This window comes from Mauremys reevesii, linkage group 23, assembly GCF_016161935.1.
Source record: "Mauremys reevesii isolate NIE-2019 linkage group 23, ASM1616193v1, whole genome shotgun sequence".
NCBI lineage: Eukaryota > Metazoa > Chordata > Testudines > Geoemydidae > Mauremys > Mauremys reevesii.
Genome location: NC_052645.1, coordinates 22,189,784 through 22,209,020, shown reverse-complemented (window position 1 = coordinate 22,209,020; position 19,237 = coordinate 22,189,784). Strand labels below are relative to the sequence as shown.

At 51.6% G+C, this 19,237-nt stretch overlaps 1 protein-coding gene across 3 annotated transcripts in view; it reads left to right on the top strand.

Moving 5' to 3' along the window:
• The first annotated feature begins 540 nt into the window (after positions 1-540).
• The window catches only part of RSPO1 (R-spondin 1), a 40,251-nt gene continuing 21,554 nt past the window's right edge, over positions 541-19,237 (top strand). Inside the window, exons 1-3 of one of the 3 annotated variants that reach the window (XM_039511549.1) lie at positions 541-612; positions 1,736-1,783; positions 2,262-2,496. The gene's annotated coding sequence lies outside the window, so the exon portion shown is untranslated. Of the gene's footprint in view, positions 613-1,735; positions 1,784-2,086; positions 2,497-6,473; positions 6,539-19,237 lie in introns of those variants that run through there. The other 2 variants (XM_039511550.1, XM_039511551.1) reach the window with 2 other exon arrangements.

The window sequence follows — 19,237 nt, the reverse complement described above, 5'->3', positions numbered from 1 at the left end:
AGACAGTGGGTGTGGGTCACGCGCTGGAGCCTGAGCTGATTCAGTGCACTTAGGGCCTGCTTCCCCCGGGCCTTGCTCCCATTTCACGCCATTGACTGCAGTGGTGCCATGCAGGTGGAGCACCCCGGCTCTGCAAAGCGAGGGGGACTGAGCTGTTGGGGGCGTCCCCAGCACCACACAAAGCAGGCAAGGATGTTTGGCTACTCTGGGTGATTGCAATGTGGGGGACTCTGTTCTCCGAGAGCAGCGCTCCTTGCAGCGCTGCAGCTCCTGGAGGTATCGGACTCCTCCCTGGGGGAGAGCTCGGCAGAGCTCCGAATCACTCTTCCTGCCTCATGCTGCTGGCAGGCTCTGTGTGTGCGGGGCAGGGAAGGAGGAATGGACATGCAAGGGGAGTCCCAGCTCCGCTGGCCATATCACCTCGCTGGTGCCAGGGAAACAAATGAGCACTGGTTCTCATGTAGAACTTTGTGTAGTTTAGAAATAACAGCACTGGGTCAGGCCGGGGGGGTTAATCAACTGCCACCAGGGCCAGAGGATCGGGGAGCTGCTGCCAGGGCTGCACTCCACCAGCATGAAACAAAGAACCTGTCCAGCTTGTCAGCTCATCAGGTCATGTTAATCTGCTGGCTGCGGGGGGTGGGAGAGGAGGGCTGGTGCTTTATGGCTACTGGGTTTCTTTTAAAGACTGGGCGGGTCATTTAAGTCATTTTGTATAACACAGAGAGAGCATCCCCAAATGTGGGACATTGCGCTGGGATGTGACGTTGACATGTCACCGTGACAGCGTTGCGTCAGGACAGCAATGATGGCAGTAAGAATATCTTTGATCCCAAAGGGTCCTAAAGTGTTCGACGGACATTTTCTAGATAGATGGATCACTTCCCCACTGCTGAAACGCAGCCACTTGTCGGGTGGAACCCAGCGTCTGTGTCGCAGCGCAGAACCGCAGTGTCGGAGAGGGACCGGAGAAGAATTCTGTATCGAAGGGAAAGGGTACGGAGGTGTTAGGGATGCAGAATGCAGTTGCCCAATGTGAAAGTTGGCCAGGGCCCAGGAGATAACATCTAACATGAGAATTTTAATGAGCACAAATTACCAGGGCTTCCAGTTTGTGTGTTCGTGGAGACCTCTCATTCCTGGGCCAGACAGCCCAGCCCTGTGGATCTGATGGGCTCACGCAGCCTAGCATGGTGTGGCTGCCAGTCATGCTGTGACACATCATTACTCCATGGCACAGCCTTAGACATGGCCTGCTGCCATCAAAGCCAAGGGGACATTTACCATGGGCTACACTGGGAGCAGACCCATGGGCAATGCAGAAACAGCGGGTGGGAAAGCTGATTGTCTGTGATCTCGGGGGTTCCTCTATCACTTGCGCTTCCTGCGTTTTCCTAACATGTTTGAATTAATTCATGATGCAAAGTAGAGGTTCGCCACTGCCCTTCCCTACATGTCCATGTTCAGGAGAGGAAAGCAAGGGGGTAAAGCAGCTGGGCAGGACTGGAGGAAAGGCCGCAACTGGTGCAGATTAGGAATCAGGGCCGGCAGGTATCAGAGCACATAGCAGGGTGGTTCTCCTAAGAAAATCTTTAACTTCCTAAGCATGAATATTTCCTCCTGCAGCACAGATACAGACTGAAAAATAACTAGGCTTGAACGCTCATCTACTTAGTCTCCTCTCCCCTCGAGAGGGTAACAAGCTGCTTTTAATATTTGTTGTGTTTATTAACAGATGCAGTAGTGACTGCTGAAGACTTCATATGCCAGTTACCACTGAAATGTAAGTAATGAATTAAAATTAACTGTCATAAATAAAACAGACTACAAAGAACCCTATGTTATGTCACCCTGCAGGGATTTACTGAGACCCTGTTGGCTCTGGATGTTACATTGGATGGTCCTTTGGTGAGCTCCAGTCCGGGTTTTGCAACAGTCACAATATTTTGGCTGGATATTGTCTTAGGAGGTGGTACTAGTAGGGTGGAATTCCCTCATGCTGGAGTTTGCACTGGATGCTTTTACAAAGCTGGATACTCTGGTAATGATAATAATTTAAAAAAAAACAACAACCCACAACCATATTCCTTGAATGGGGATGGAGTCTGCGGCCTTGCGAGCAGGCGTTATTAATGTGCCAATTGCTCTAATATGATCACATACACAGGGAGCAGTGTGGGCTGATGGAGTATAAACTAGCCTGGGCAATCTTTACGAGCTGAAATCCTGCACATCCCAGAAGGGTTTGTTTCTCTCCGCAGAGTTTGTGAGGCTATTTGAAATCTGCTTCAAAACCAACCAGCCAAACAACCCCCGGAAGCCCTGTTGTACCAGATTTCCCCGTGAGCTCGCAGGGATGTTCGTTTTTTTTGACAGAAACTCGCGTGTAACTTTCCCTGGAGGAACAGAGTATGTTTGTGATTGTTCTTGTGCTATTTTAAAACTGAGAAACTAGTAGAGTCTCTTCAGCCATCATGAGTGACTGACAACTCTGAGGTAAGGGTTTCACAATGCATGTTTGTTTAGATTAAGCTTTCGCAAAGCAGGCTGTTAGCTAGGAGTGTGAGCCTTGTCGGCTTCTGACTTGTGGGTTTGCCTCCTGCAATATGGCTAATGAATTAGGACAATGGAAAGCTGTGAAGAATTACAGCGAACTCTGTGGGGATTTCCTCAGTGCCCCAGCCACCAAGCTGGGAGAAGTGTTCCGGGGAAGGTGGGTTATTTCTGTTCTCTGCTTGTATGTTACATGCCAGATCTTAGTGTAGGACACAAGGAGAGTTATTCAGAAATATGTATTAGGACCGGGGTTCTCAGACTTTTGTACTGGTGACCCCTTTTACACAGCAAGCCTCTGAGTGCGACCCCCCTTATACACTAAAAATACTTTTAAATATTTTTAACACCATTATAAATGCTGGAGGCAAAGTGGGGCTTGAGGTGGATGATAGCTAACTGAGTAGGAAACTATTTGCATATTTAAATTGCCAATGATAATTCAGCCTCCTTGCAAACGAAGGGGCCACCTGTGCATAGCCGGTACCTGCACAGCACCCGGTAAGTGTGTTGACTGGCTGTTTCTCACAGGGGTAGCAGCGTGGAAACAATTACAAGTGATGCTGGTAGTAATTAGACATCCGAGTTAACACCCCTTGCTGATGTGCAGGGGGAGTTCACCCGTTGGGAAGTGCTGCTGTCTCCCTGTTTGGCTGTCAAACCGGTGGGATAACGGGGCACTGGGCTCCGCACTAGGGGGTGTTCCCACAACCAGAGGGGCTGGCGGCTGATGTTTGGGTTTGCTTTGTTTAATGAAAGGTCGGAGTGTGGAGAAAAACACCTGCTCTGTGGGGAGCACGTCAGGGCACGAAGGGCTCTTGGTGCCATCTGCCTATAGCTGGGAGAGGGCAGAACGCTGGGAGTTTGGGGACTTTCTGTCCCGCAGATTCCTGTTGTCTCCTGCAAAGTCAGGGCTCTGGGGTCCTTTGCACCTCCCTCATGATGGAGAGCAGTGCCCTAGGGAGCTGCATCACTTGGGAGAGGTGGCATGGAAAGTACTGTCCTGCCAGCAGAGGCAGGCTCTGCGGGCACGGAGAGTTCTCTGCTCAGCACTTTTGGGCACAGAGCTGAGCAACGCGAGAAACCTTTGTCCCCTGCCTAGGGATCCATGCACCCAGTGGCACAACTCCCAGGAGTACGTACTGCTCAGGGGTGGAACAACAGGTGCCTGGGGTGGGGCTGTTCACAGCTGAGACCCCTGGGAGCCAGCCAGCTTGCACTGAGAGATGAAGGTTCCTGGGTGGGTCCCATTATTTCGGTCAGTCTAAGGTATTTATCTGGGACCTGGCACCATAGCATCTGAGCATGTCGGAATATTTACCAGGTCTGTCCTCAGCACCCTGGTGAGGCAGTGCAGGGCTATCCTCACCATTGTACAGATGGGGAAAGGGAGCCACAGAGAGACAGGGATTTGCCCAAACTCATCGGATGTCTGCAGCAGAGCAGGGACCTGAACCTGCCTCTTCTCCAGCCCAGGCTAACACCTGCCTCTGTGTCAAATATCAGTGCATGTAAAAGGCTGCACAGATTTGCACTCAGACAGACCTCAGCTCCCACACACACACCCAGGGGCGGCTCTAGACATTTTGCCGCCCCAAGCACGGAGGGTCCGCTGGTCCACCGAAACCGTGGACCCTCCGCAGGCACGCGGCACGCCTGTGGGAGGTGCACCGAAGCCGTGGGACCAGTGGACCCTCCGCAGGCACGCCTGTGGGAGGTGCACCGAAGCCGTGGGACCAGTGGACTCTCCGCAGGCAAGCCGCCGAAGGCAGCCTGCCTGCCGCCTTAGCGGCGACCGGCAGAGCGCCCCCTGCGGCTTGCCGCCCCAGGCACGTGCTGGTGCCTGGAGCCGCCCCTGCACACACCGCTGGGGGCGTAAAAGGACCACCAGACAGGGAGAAAGCAGGGATGGGGCAAAGAGAGGAAAACCTTGAGAAGGGCAAGGTTCTCCCATGCCAAGTCTGCTCCCAGCTCGACTCCCTGCCCTCAGCTGGGGATCTGGAGATGCCCTGACCCGGAGAGATGCCCTCCTTTGGGGTATGGTTAAGGCGAATCCTGTAGTAGAAACAGACAGAAGAATAATCAGGTTTTGCCAGGTATCCCTGGTTCAGACAGCCCCAGCTGACAGCTCCTGGGATCACACCTTCTGATTTTAGCTTCTCCAAGTTGCTTTTACATGCCGGTCTTGTCCTGTGTCTGCTGGAGAAAGCCTCGCATTACAGACCAACCCGGGCAGGTTGTGTGAGCTGCTGAGCAGTGCCAGGTTTTGGGGGCAGCCCGGCGGCACACCCCAGGCTTGTGCTGCTGGAGTCCTCCCTGCATCTCTCCAGTCCCTGACCCAGCTGCAGCCCAGTCCCCTGAGTCCCTCTGTTCAAGTGGCAGCAGCAGAATCCCCCCAAGAAGATAGATTGCAAATTAGTTCACAGCTAAACTTGCTGGAACGCCTCGATCAGGGAAAGCACAAGACCTCCACCCCACAACCTCCTTGTCCTGTCCCAAACAAAGCTGGGGGCTCTCTTGATTTTTCCCAGTCTTGTTTTTTGATCTGCTTCCGAGAGGCCGTGCAGGACTCTGGGGCTCTGCAGGGTTCAGATTTTGAAGCCTGCGTGACATTTAGGCAGGACGGCAAGAGTGCTGGGAATCCTTTTAGGAATCTTGTGTTTAGCAGATGCTCCCTTTGCATGGGGCTTCATCCTCTGCACAGACAGGGCTGCATGATGCCCTGGGATTCTGAGCCTCTGTGTTTCATCTTCTTTTGCACAGAGCGATTAGCACAGCAGCTTTTGACTCATGCTGGCTTCTATCAGGGCAGGTCTCTACTGCAAACTTTGGCCAGTCCTGGCAGCTCTGTTGGTCAGCAGTATGAGGAGAGGTGAGTTTTAACCAGCACAGCTGTGCTACCAAATGGCCTTAATGCAGACACAGCTATAGCAGCAAAACCGCGCTTGTCGTTTATTTTGCACGGGGGATGGAATAAGCTATACCAGCAAAGGGGCAGTTCTGGGGTATAAGCAGTGTCCACACTAGGTATGTTGCTCTACTGGCAAAATGCTCCGAATGGACACCTGGCCTAAGCCATGGAGGCTTGGTGTGAATTTAAAGCAATTTAATTAAACGGATGCAAACTGCTGTGTGGATGCCCTTAAACCGAAAGAACAGGGGCTTGAGCAGTTTAACCAAAGAGGTGCACGTTTGTGTGTCGACCAGCCTGCAGCCTTTGGCAGTTTGCTCAGGATTGTTTAGGGGTTTGCACTAGTTCTCTGAGGGTCTCAGAGGAAGCGTGGGGGGTTCTGTCCTCATGCAGTGTGGGCAGGTGCCTCTTCTCTTGTCTCTCTGTCTTTAACTCTGCTAAGTATTTGTGAGGGAGGCAACCCTGGCTGTCAGTGACCGAGGTTAGCAGAAATATTCAGAGGGTGCTTCTAAGGGAACAGCCGCACGTTTAGCCCCACCTTGGTCTGCTCTGAAAACGCAGCTGGAAACACCTCTTCTGAGTCTTCTCTCCCTCATCTGGACCTCTGCTTTTCATCTGTAGTTTGCATTTTGTAAGTGCATTACCGAACCCAGGGACAGTTTGTGCAGATGCTGCAGCAAATATGCAATGTAAAGTTCTACAGTGCAAAAAAGTACCGGGGGAAATCAAGGAACATTTACATTGGACCTGTCCCAAACAAAATCCCCAGACACACTCCTAATCTGCTCCCAATCCCATGTAATGTAGCAGTGCCAGACGTGATGCCTCCTGTGCATTTATAATGATGCCAGAAGGCACACTAAGGTGCAGAAGGAACTCAGGTGCTGTGTCTCTCCCTCCCTCACACACGCACCTGACCTCGTCATCACGCCCAGAACGTCAGGGCTCCCTTTGGGATTCCAATGAGGGTTAACACCTGTTGCACTTGCTGGGTTTGCTCTTGGAGGTGGCTTCTTTCGCTACAGAGTGTCTTTCATAGAAGCAAACTGAGAAGATGATGAGAGTCTTCTATGGGTAGGAAGTTTCCTATCTTAGGTGACGGTTTATAATGTGTTGCAGCACAGGTGATCCTGGAGCATTGGTACATGTAGTAATGTTTCTAATTAATATTTTAGTAGTACCTAGAGGCATACTGTGTACTAGGGGCTGTATAGACACCTAGTGAGAGGCAGGCTCTGCTCTCAAGAGCTTACAGTCTAAATAGACCAGGCAGACTAAGGGTGAAAGAAATAGAGTTTTATCGCCTCCTTTTCACAGATAAGAATAGGTCACATGGTGACTCTGTGGCAGAACCAAGGCCTGAATCCAGGTGTACTGAGGCCCAGTCCAGCCCCTTTACCACAAGGGCATTCTTCCTCATCAGTCTAACCAGCACGATGGTATCTCCACCCAATGCGGATAGGTGGTGACAACATGAGCTGCAGGATACAGCCTGGGGAGAGACTCTGGGGCCCAGCTCAGGATGATGGGTGGATGTGAAAGCGACGTGGTAATGTAGCCAAGCAAGGCGGTGGCAAGGGGCAGGTGGGACCTCTGGCAGGCAGGAGTCTGTTCTAGACGCAGTCCCTGTTGCTAGGCTCCCAGCAGAGCTGATGTGAGTGCTTTGCAGAAGCCGGCGGAAGGACTCAAACCTCAACAATGCTGCGGAGAATTCTGCTGCCAGGTTTTTTATTTTTTTCAGTGCTTAGCTTGATGGTTTATGGTTTTGGCAGAACTTTGGCTCTGAAATATAATATCAAATAAAGGCCTTCTGGTTAGGACATTTGACTTAACGCCGCTGATTTTTATTGCCTGGGGGATTAAGCAGAACAAAGTGGCTTTGAGTGTGTATGTGGATGGATGCTTGCTGGCCGGAGGCATGCCAGGCACGCTCTGGTGGTTAAGTGATCCAACGATGAACATACGTGGCACTCTTCACTGGAGCATCTCAAATCACTTCCCTTGCGTGAGTGTTAGCACTCACCTGGTTCTCCAGATGGGGAAACTGAGGCTCAGAGAGGAAAAGTGACTTGTCCAGGGAGAACTAGCAATTCAGTGGCAGCTTCAGCGCTAGAAGCCAGATCACCTGCCTCAGCCCACCCCCCAAGCAAGCCTTCTAACAGCTACCCCTCACTGTCTCCAAGTAACCTCATTGCACATTTTTAATGGGAGGGAAAGGCAAAGCAAAACGGAGCTGGTGTAATATAAACACAGGCTGAATCACTGCGTGCAAGGCTGGCGTTTCACTTTGTTTAACTTCTGAAGATTTATTTAAATCTGTATTTATGAAGTAGGTTTATTTAATGATGCTGAGGACTAGGCACCGTTGGCAGAAAAAGATTCTCCTGTCCACACCAAATCTCTCCGATGATTAGTTGACCTTCCTGACGAGATTTGTAAGTGTGTAATAGCTGGGCTTTGCTGCTCCTGGTAACTGGCTGGGAGCATCACACAAGGAGCTCCAAGTATGGGTGGGAAGGCCGCCCTGGCTGCGAGATGGAGCAGAAGTGGGAGATGCAGGAGGCCTGATTTCTAGCTCCAGCTGTGCCACCAACTTGCTGGGTGGCCATCGGTATGTCTCTGTTTGTCCATCCATAAAATGGGGATAATGGAAGCTACCCAGCCTTGTAGAGCACACCAGGGCCTAGGAATGCAACGGGCTACATTTGTGCTAAGCATAGAGTTTAAGGCCAGACGGGACCAGATCAGCTACTTGGGCCTCCTGTATGTGTCAGGCCTGTGCCCGCAGACTAAGCCCAGCTACTGAAATGAGGCCAAAGTATCACAGCCCTCAGGAGCCTGGGCTGTTCTGTGCCATGAGGAGAGATGAGGAGGGACTGAAGTGCACAGGGTGCGAGGCCCCACAATGGCAGGGAGACAATTAAGTGAGAGACACCCAGATAATCCTGGCAAGTGACCCGCACCCAGCTGCAGAGGAAGGCAACAACAACAACAAAACCCACAAAACCACCCCAGCTCACTGCCAACGTGTGACCCTGAGCATGTGAGCAAGAACCAGCCAGGCAAGCACCTGAGAGGGAGAACGCTCAGTGCCATCTCTAGCCATGGCCACCCCAATGCATCAGAAAAAGGAGTTAAAAGAAAAAACCCAGAATACACTGGGGGAGGGCAGGAGACGGGTGGGAAATCTCTTCCTGACCCCTGCCGCTGGCTACCTGAAACCCTGAAGCAGGAGCTTTTAGGAACATCAGATGTAAGCTGTGAGCCCAGGACTGTTGAGTCCTGGTCCCCACCGTCACAAGCAACCTGTCACACAATCACACGCATACATTTGTCCAGCTCTCTCTTAAAACTAATTGTTGTTTGCCCCCCTAACTCCTGCTCGGAGGCTGTTCCAGAACCGCCACCCCTCTGGTGGTTAGAAACCTTCTAATTTCCAACCTGAATTTGTTCATGGCCAGTTTATTCCCATTTGTTCTGTGCCAGCATTGTCCTGTAGCTTTAATAGCTCTTCACCCTCCCTGGTATTTATAGCCATCAGATCCCCTCTCAGCCTGCTCTGTGTTAGACTAAACAAGCCAAGCTCTTCCAGTCTCCTCTCAGAGACAGGCTCCTCATTCCCCTGATCAGCCCCATAGCCCGTCTCTGCACCAGTTCCAGTCTGAGTTCATCTTTCTTGAACCGGGGTGACCAGACTGCACACAGGACTCCAGCTGAGGTCTCACCAGGGCCTTGTCCAATGGCATTAATTCGTCTCTATCTCTACTGGAAATGCCTTGCCTGATACATCCTAGGATCACCTTTGCCTTTGCCTTTTCCACAGCCACATCACTTTGGTGGCTCACACTCATCCTGTGCTTGACCCACACCCCCAGGTCTCCCTCCTCCTCTGTCGCTTCCAACTGATGAGCTCCCAGCTCGTAGCAGAAATTCTTACTATGAGACCCTAAGTGCATGACCTCGCCCTTTGAATTTCATCCCATGATTGAAACATTCGAACGAGCACCAGTAACATCACAGTTCAGACCCTTTCCTCGTGGCCCCATGGACTGCACATGATCTTAGTCTCATCACAGTGGGTCTTCTCAGCGGAACTGCTGCAGACAGATGCAGAATGGACATTTGATGGCGTAATCCCCGTAGAACATACATACGTCTCAACATTTGAATTGCACCTCGCTCCTTCTCTCCTCTCCTGTGTAGTTGGAGCAGCCCTTTAGGACGAGTTGGGAAAGGCCCATGTGACAGAGTTGGAGCAGCCTGTACTAATCTGTGGAGCTCGTGTACGGATCGGGTTATTGTCTTGTGGGCTGTCTGAATAACTAGAGTGAATTCACTCTCGGGGTCTGTCGTGGGATACTCAGGAAAAGCACGTTATCTGGATCTTCCTGCTTGGATGAGCAGCAGCGAAGCAGCCAGCGACGTTAACATTTACACTGTCGTCTTTAGGTTTCTGAACCGAGTGGGACAGGTCCCACCCCTCTGAGCTACTAAACCAGAGTCTGTGCATGGTCAAGTGGCCCCGTGTCTGTAAGCCATCAGTCTCACGTGCTGTCAGTTACTGGAACCTGACAAACATGTGGGTGGGAGCAGAGGAGAATTTCCTAGCAAGCTGAAAGTAGGAGGAGGCACTTTGGAAGATGGGCCAGTTTACACCAGTGGAGAATTTGGCCCAGTGTTTCAGGCAGTCTGCAGACTCAGGCAGATACCACCACCTCGTCTGGCACTTGGGCCATGTTTGGAAAGTGTTCTTCACAACCAGGTGCACGGTTCTGTAGCAAGGGGTGGGTGCCAGGAATGGCAGAAGGGACGGGGCCTCTGAGACAGACAGGCCCTGAGTAGCAGATGCTGCACAGCCAGCAGTTAGTTCTCTGTAACCTACTGCAACTACTTTTGTTTACAAATGGATTCATACCATCTGGAGTGGAGGTCATAAAAAGTCTGGCCCCAGAACAGACGCTAGCAGAGCTGTGAAGTTCCCAGAGACGCAGTGTTCTTGTATCATTTCTGGGTTACTGAGATGTCACTTCTAATGCCCGCAGAAGGTGACAGTGGCTGCATCACAGAGGGTTTGGCGTGCGACATGCAAAGAGGGGCAAGCTCTAGTCTCTGAGCAGAACTGCCAGTGCCTGGGCCACGAGGCTCTGACTCCGAGGGCCCGTTCTACTCCCGCAGTAATGGAAATAGTTCCCTGACCACAGGGCTGGGCTAACTGGCTCGAGTTCACTCTGTTGCTTGGCCTCCAGGTGGCTGGAAAATCATGTCGGCTAGAACAGGGCTGCTGCTGTAGGTTTGTAGCTGGGGACAGGTGGAGCCAACATTAGGCAACAAGCATCATAAAAATAAGAGCGACAAACTCTGCTTTCTTGAGCAGGAAGGCTGTGCAGGCAACGCCGCTCCCCCGGTATCCAACCGCACAGCTGCTAGGGGTGCGGGGCTCAGCGCGGGCACAGTGTTGCTCTAATCTAGCCATGAGCTGCAGACCCATCCGCTTCCCAAGTGTTTAGATTCTTGATTCTAGTATGTGCCAAGAGCTCGTGCAAGACGGGGTGCATTGACGCTGGCTGGCTGTGGGCAGGCACCAACCAGGGAGAGCTGCCAACCTGTCAAAAGATGGCGATGCTTCATCAGCAAATCCCATGCTACTCCTCGCTTTCTGTGCGGGGTTTGCAGCGCGGGTCTGGATCATGGGATGGGGGCCACGTGTCCCATAATACCCATGTCTGTCTCATGGGAAAGTGTGCTGTTATTTGCGTTGCGGGCGTAGGACCACCTGCCTCATTAATTATTATTATGGCCCACTGTGTAACTGACAGTAGCACGTCCAGGCCCTACTCCCACTTCAGGCCCCCATTGTAATAGTGGCTGTAAAAAGAAACAGAAAAGCCAGCGCCTGCCCCAGGGGGCTCACAGTCTGCAGCTTGACAGGCCAATAGCACGGTCTGAGGCATCCAATCTAAATACTTCACAAGTGGAGACACAGACACTTGTGCTAGAGAGGATGGAGGCAAATTTAGGATGAAAATGATGGGCCAGGCTGTCCCCTGCCTAGCGGCTTGTGTGTCATTCACAGCTGTGCACAGTGAGTGAGGCACCCCACTGCCACACCAGGACGATAGCACAAATCCTGCCTGCGCCTGTGCACAGGGCTGGGAGCACAGGCCCCTGGTGGTTTGTCCTCTGGGGCATTTGTGAGACAGGCTGCAGTCTTTTGCCATGGCTCTGAACCGGGGATGTAACCCAGTATGATGCAGAAGGCTCCATCCGTGTCCATCTTCAACCTACCTGCCTGGCTGCCCATCGGAACTCATTCTCCCCTGCAACTCTGATCTCGGCATGTCAGGCAACGGGCGACAGCTCGTCTGAACGTGCTGAAGTGGGTTTGGTCTACTCCAATAGGCTGATTAGCTGTCAGGACCAGGGGGCTAGCAATGCCAGCAGGCGTGAGAAGGGTGCAAAGTAAACAAGACCGAGAGCACAAAGTGGAGGGTCCTGTCAGACACATGGCAAAGCAAACACCTCCCAAGGCGTTAGCCTGCTACAGCCTGGCCTGGTGACTTTGGTGCAAGGCCTTAGGAACATAGGATTCACCATGCAGGCCTCTCTAGTCTGGTGCCTGCCTCTAGCCTTCCCCAGTGCAGTGCCTAACGCCAGAGGAAGAGCAGAAAACCCCATCATGCACCTGACAAACTGTGCAGTGCTGGGGGGGGGGGGGGGTAGAGATGGCCAAACCACATTTGTTTTAGAAACAAAAATCAAATGAATACTTGGCGAGGGGCCGACCCTTGGCCCATGCCCCACTTCAAACCCCAAAGCCTGGGATGCTGTAGAGAGTGAGCAAAGGGGCACTCCGCAGGCTTGTGCTCTAGGGTGGTGTCGGCTCTATCACATGTCTGACGTGCCTCGTGCTTCCCCCTCTCTGCATGAGATGAATTTCACACATTGTTTCTAGCAAATAGTCATTTGATTTTCCTGGACTGTGTCCCCTTTCTACAAATGTCCCAGCCAGCCGGTGAGCTGTACAGACAAGAATTTTCACCGGAACAGTGAATTTTAAATCAATGTTGCAAAATATTAGTGGGAAACAAATTCTGAATGTGTAATGGTGAGTATTTATGCTGCAAACCTGACCGTAAGCATGACAGCAGTGCAGACGGGAAAGAGCCATACTGTGTCACCTACACACGCAATCAAAGCAGCTCAGCTTTTGAATTCCTGCAGCAAAGTGGCAGTGAAACCATTTGGGAAATAACTCGGAAGAATGAATAAATTCCAGAAACCTGCCCTTTGTGCAAAGAGCTAACACGGTGAAAGTCATCAGATAAATTGTGCATTACAAATGAGAAGATTATTCACCCAGCTCCAAGCCCTGATGCCAGCTTCCCCTCCCCCAAACATTCTTATCATGTATCCAGCAGGCAGGGTTTGTGCTTGCAAGCTGGCGGGACTTCACAGGGGGTCGTACGCTGCTGCCATTGGAATATTATCTCCTTTGTCCTGTCTCCAGTCTTCACACAAGCATCTGGTCCTTCTCTCCCCGACTCAGTAAACCTTCAGGAGAGCCCGTTTACATTACGGATAGCTGGATATGTTTAGCAAGGAGCAATATATCAGCAATTTGGTTATTATGGATTTTTTCTGCAATCTTCCAGGCAGATCATGTTGGTCTATCTCACCTCATGTGGAGGAGGCTAATGGGGAATTATCCAGATGGTTTACATTTTTTGGTTTGAATGGGGCTCCCAAGTACCAATTTATCCTGACAGAATTGCAAACAAGAAGGCTTGCTGTCATCTTGGATGCTAGGACAAGTTTCTCCACAAATGAACACAGAGCAATTCAGGTTACCCTAAATTCTCCCCACTGATGGGATAACGGAATAAATCTCTTACCACCCTGCTAATATTTAGACTGGGAATAGTTTGCAGCAACCTGAGCTTGACTGATGTCTTCAATAGCTTGAAGAATCATATTTCATGGCCCGAGACTGAGAGGAAGAGCTGGAAACAGGTCCTCCTGCCCCATCCATTCACTTTCCCCTTTCTCTGGGTGACAAATGAAAGCACCTCAAGAGTCTAGGCTGGAGCCTTCGGGGAACACTGGAATCTTCTCCTGTGTATTTGAGATGTAGTTACACAGGAGGTCAGACTAGCCCCCTTCTAGCTTTAAAATCTCGGAAGTGTCTGCAGCGAAGCCAAATTTTAGCTAAATATCTCAGCATGCCCCATCTCCAGCCAGGACACAAACTCACTTGCTCTGCTGGGCCAGCAGCCACCCCTGGCTTCTGAGGTTTTGTCTGGGGTAGAACATGGAAAATGAAAGGAATTTGCTTCAAGTGTGTTGGCACCCTCTGAGGTTGCTTTCCAGATGAAACTCCAAGGCCTTTGCACGGCAGAAGCCCCAAATGGAGGGTTTAAGTGGGATGTAAGTGGTGCACAGACATGATGCTGGCCCTCTGCGTGCGGGGAGCTTTCTCTGTGAAAGTTCTAGCAGCTGTGTTTACAGCTGGGAATGTTTGCCTAGATAGCGAATTCTGCAGAAGGACTGGAGACGGTTCTCAGAAGCCAATTTTGAATTCATAATCATGACTATTTGAACCAGAAACCTGCTATAATCAGCAAAGGGAAAGCTACCATGTGACCAGTGTGTCCAATCAAAAGGAATGGTGCTGGAATTTCAAATACTGAACCCATGCAATGAACAGTGTTTTATTTGTAATGAAAGAGATGCCAGAGCTCAAGCAATTTTTTTACTATCATAACTGACAAGGCAAGTCCAGACTGCTGGGGCTCTGAACCGCCAGGCCCAGAGGCGCCGGGGCTCTGAACCGCCAGGCCCAGAGGCGCCGGGGCTCTGAACTGCCAGGCCCAGAGGTGCCGTGCTCTGACCTGGCACAAATTAACCACTGCAATGAATGGCTTGTGGGCCGAGAATGGTCTGCAGAAAATGTTCGGCGACTGATTTTGCACCAGGATTTCCTTTGGGAGAATCGGACCCCATCTGCAGGGGGAGAAGAAGGCAGGACATGCCAGATTCATTGTTTTTTGCAAATCCTCCAACCTGGTCTAGTCTGAGAGTGCGTTTTGGAAACTACATTTCACCTTTCTCCTGAATCTCAGAGTCTGTTGGAGCAGCAAGGGAAATGCATCCCACAGTCCAGCCCTCTCCCCTCTCTGCGAATTCCCTGTCTCTGGCCTGCAGATGTTACCATGAACTCTGCAGCAGCAGGGTGCACGTGGGGAGACTGGTGGGCTTCACATTCAGGTCCCAAGCCACACAAGGCTTTCTAGATCAAAGGTAACGCACAGCATTGCAGCTGGAAGCTAGTGCAGATGTCGAGGAATTGGACCCTGCACTGAATGCCATCTAGCTTTAGTCACAAACACGGGATGGTTGTAACCGTCAGGCAATATTGTGCCCTATTCACAAGTCAGTGTTGTCTAGTCTGTACTAAGAGCCTGGCTGCCTGTTGCTCCAGTGCAAACCCTGCCGTGTGCGTCCAGAGAAGACTACGTCCCCGCACCTCCCCGTAGCCATGCTCCTGGCCTCGCTGTGTCGCGGGTGGAGGCTCCCCAGGAGCCGCCTGTGGCAGACGGATCCTGTCCTGGAGCCCCAGACACTTGTTTAGAGGAGAATGCTTTTTGCTGCCTTTGCTAGCTCTGCCTCCCTCCTATGGCGCCTCAGTGACTCCCTCTGGCGAGAGCAGAGCCCAGGGAGCTGGGGCACTAGGTGGGCCCAAATCCAGGGCAAACTCTGCCTCTCCGATGAGCTCCGGGAACCTTGCCTGGGCCCCATGGAGTAAAGGGACCAGTCCAAAGCTCTGGGCATGGGAAGCGCCTGGCTGCTGCTCACCCGCCCAGAGCTGGATGTCCATGCTGCACCACGTGACCGTGCACGCCCTTGCTTCGTGTGCGTGTCAGTCCGGGCCAGCGCTGCCCAAGGGTCAGGCCTCCCCTGCACGCTTCCCCACTCCTCGGCCTCACGGAAGCACTTGACAATGTTTATAAAGCAGCCTGCAGCAAACAGCCTTCAAAGCACAGCCCAAGTTGGTGTTTACCCGAGTGACTATTTATTTGAAGCCCCCCCGCCCCCCCGGATGCTGCTGCAGGATCTAACGACAAGCACATGGGAAGTGCTGCGCTCCTGCCAGGGCAGCTTTCGGGGGGCCACAGCAGGGCCGTGGGGAAGCTCATAGTCGTGGGGATAGGAGGGTGGCAATGACCCTTTGCCCGGCGTGTGAGAAATAGTTCTCAGGCCTCAGCACTGTTCTGCAAGCAAAGCAGCCCTTAGCTTTCCATTTTAGCACGAACACCTCAATCGGGGATGTGCTGTCGCAACACATGGGCAAGATAGGGGTCATGTCCCCCTCCAGCGGCTGGTCCACTAGAGGATGATGGTCTACTACTGCCACCAGCTAACAGGACTTACGCCTTCAGCTCAAGTGGTAGAGGCATGTAGTTTGGTGCTGGGTTCAAATCCTGCTGCCAACCAGTGCTCAGCTTTGTTACACTGTCAGAGCAGGGGAGGGGCACACTTTCCCGAACCCAGCTCCTCTGTGCAGATTTCCTCTAGCCTGTTCAGTGGTGGCCCTGCACTAGCCCTGTGCCAAGGGGGGATCTCCCCCATCCTGGGCATCGCCAGAGACCTCTTTCCTTCCTCTCACGCTGAGTGCCCGGAGCAGCGAGCCCAGAATTCCTCTTGGCCATGGGGCCTGTGGTCAGCAGTGGAGTTGAATATTCCCCAGCACTGGCCCCGAGGCACATTCTCACCCTCAGCTGCTGCACAAGAGTGGATCCATTCCTTCCAGCTGGAGGCAGGCTAAGCCACAGGGAGTGAGAGGCGGGGAAAGGACGTCAGCGGGCCCAGAACTGTTCTCGAAGGCCCTGAGGCACTTCCACCGACTGCACTGGGCTTTGGCCCAGCTCTCAAGATCGTGGGCTGGGACATTGGACACTAGCTGGGACAGAAGACTAGGAAATGCACTGGGCTGGCCTAGAGGAACTAGCAGGGCTGGGGTTTCTCTGCACGCCAAAGCCAGCCTGGGGTAACGGGAGTGGGATTGCACAAGAAGTGATACTTTAAAGTAGTGGGTTTAATGCCCAGAGGAGTGCAGTGGTGATACAGTTTCTCTAAGCTCTTGGCTACTGTGGTGATGGGCCGGGGGGGCAGCGACAGGAATGACCATCAGAATCCTCTTCGTCAGCCAGTGTGTCTCCAAGCCAGGACAGGTTCCCAGGAGAAGTCCCTGGGGTGAGACCCCCTCCTGTCGGTAATGCCTGCACAGGTTTGCAAGATCTGTCCAGCCCTCTTCCCCTGGCCGGCTGTCGCTGGTTGGTACCTGCCTGCTAGTGGGATTCGGGGCTGCGTTTGCAAGTGCTGGTCTGAAGCCAAAGTCTGAGCGCTGTAAACAGCTCGCTGGCTGCTGACCCGCTGAGGGAGGGAGAGGCTGCCACACTGAGCTGTAGGAGGCACTGGCAGATTGCTGCATAGCTGAGATTAGCAGCATGGCACTTGGCTTGAACTGTTTGCAGACTCATTTGGGAGGCCGGCGGCCAGATCCTCAGCTGGTGCAAATGGCCATGGCTCCATTGAAGCCAATGGAGCTGCACCAATTTATGCCAGCCAAGCACCTGGGCTCCTAGTGTACAAACTCTGCCGAAAGCCCCGTTCCCCTCAGCGTGTGAGAGAGCCTGGTACAATGGGGGATGGGGACTCTCTCCGTGCCAAGCTCCTAGCGGTTTAGAATCAGCACAAGCCCATTTCCAGCTATGTGGGGGTCTTACTGCATCCCCCACTGAGTTCCAGACCCATCTAGACTGGCCCTGGGAGCATCGGCGATGCAGAGTTATTTTAAAGGGATTAAAATCATTTTCCGTTTCATTTGACCTCACAGCGTGAATGTTGTCCCCTTTATTCCCACACAATGGCAGCAGTTGGTGGGGTTTTGCATTGCCAGCTGCACCCAGAAGAGCTGTGTCAGAGCTTTCTATTTAGCTGGGATGTCTCACTTCCTCCCAGACACACAATACACAGAAAAATCACCTCCTCCATCATTTCCAAAGCGAAGCAGCACATTGTTCCCTTGGCTGCACTGTCTGGGCAGTGTGCATATTCTGGAGTCCAGGCCAACACTGCCAATTCTGTACGGTTGCTAGGTTTGTTTGCAAACTCTGTAGCTGTTGATCACACCTCATATCCTGAAGCTTCCCTCTTTTATCCGCCATTGCTCAGTCTGGGAAGTGTCCGTGCTAGAGCTGGCAGGACACTGCTTTTATCATGAAAACATGTTGCTTTTTTCAGCATCTTTTGTTCATGGGTCATCCAGATCTTCCGTTAGACCATGGAATTCGCTGCCACAGGATGCCACGGAGACTAGAAACCTAACAAGATTCAGTGCGCAATTAGGCATTTATCTGGAGAGCAGGAATAGATTCATAGATTGTAGGGCTGGAAGGGACCTCGAGAGGTCACCGAGTCCAGTCCCCTGCCCTCATGGCAGGACCAAATACTGTCTAGACCATCCCTGATAGACATTTATCTAACCTACTCTTAAATATCTCCAGAGATGGAGAGTCCACAACCTCCCTAGGCAGTTTATTCCAGTGTTTAACCACCCTGACAGTTAGGAACTTTTTCCTAATGTCCAACCTAAACCTCCCTTGCTGCAGTTTAAGCCCATTGCTTCTTGTTCTGTCCTTAGAGGCTAAGGTGAACAAGCTCTCCCCCTCCTTCTGATGACACCCTTTTACATACCTGAAAACTGCTATCATGTCCCCTCTCAGTCTTCTCTTTTCCAAACTAAACAAACCCAATTCCTTCAGCCTTCCTTCATAGTCATGTTCTCAGTCATTCTTGTTGCTCTTCTCTGGACCCTCTCCAATTTCTCCACATCTTTCTTGAAATGCGGTGCCCAGAACTGGACACAATACTCCAGTTGAGCGCAGAGTAGAGCGGAAGAATGACTTCTCGTGTCTTGCTCACAACACACCTGTTAATGCATCCCAGAATCACGTTTGCTTTTTTTTGCAACAGCATCACACTGTTGACTCATATTTAGCTTGTGGTCCACTATAACCCCTAGATCCCTTTCTGCCGTACTCCTTCCTAGACAGTCTCTTCCCATTCTGTATGTGTGAAACTGATTGTTCCTTCCTAAGTGGAGCACTTTGCATTTGTCTTTGTTAAACTTCATCCTGTTTACCTCAGACCATTTCTCCAATTTGTCCAGATCATTTTGAATTATGACCCTGTCCTCCAAAGCAGTTGCAATCCCCCCAGTTTGGTATCATCTGCAAACTTAATAAGCGTACTTTCTATGCCAATATCTAAGTCGTTGATGAGATATTGAACAGAGCCAGTCCCAAAACAGACCCCTGCGGAACCGCACTTGTTCTACCTTTCCAGCAGGATTGGGAACCATTAATAACTACTCTCTGAGTACGGTTATCCAGCCAGTTATGCACCCACCTTATAGTAGCCCCATCTAAGTTGTATTTGCCTAGTTTATCGATAAGAATATCATGCGAGATTGTATCAAATGCCTAAAGTCTAGGTATACCACATCCACCGCTTCTCCCTTATCCACAAGACTCGTTATCCTATCAAAGAAAGCTATCAGGTTGGTTTGACATGATTTGTTCTTTACAAATCCATGCTGGCTATTCCTTATCACCTTACCACCTTCCAAGTGTTTGCAGATGATTCCCTTAATTACCTGCTCCATTATCTTCCCTGGCCGGAGTCATTATGGTTAATGCTGAAAGAAGAGTATTG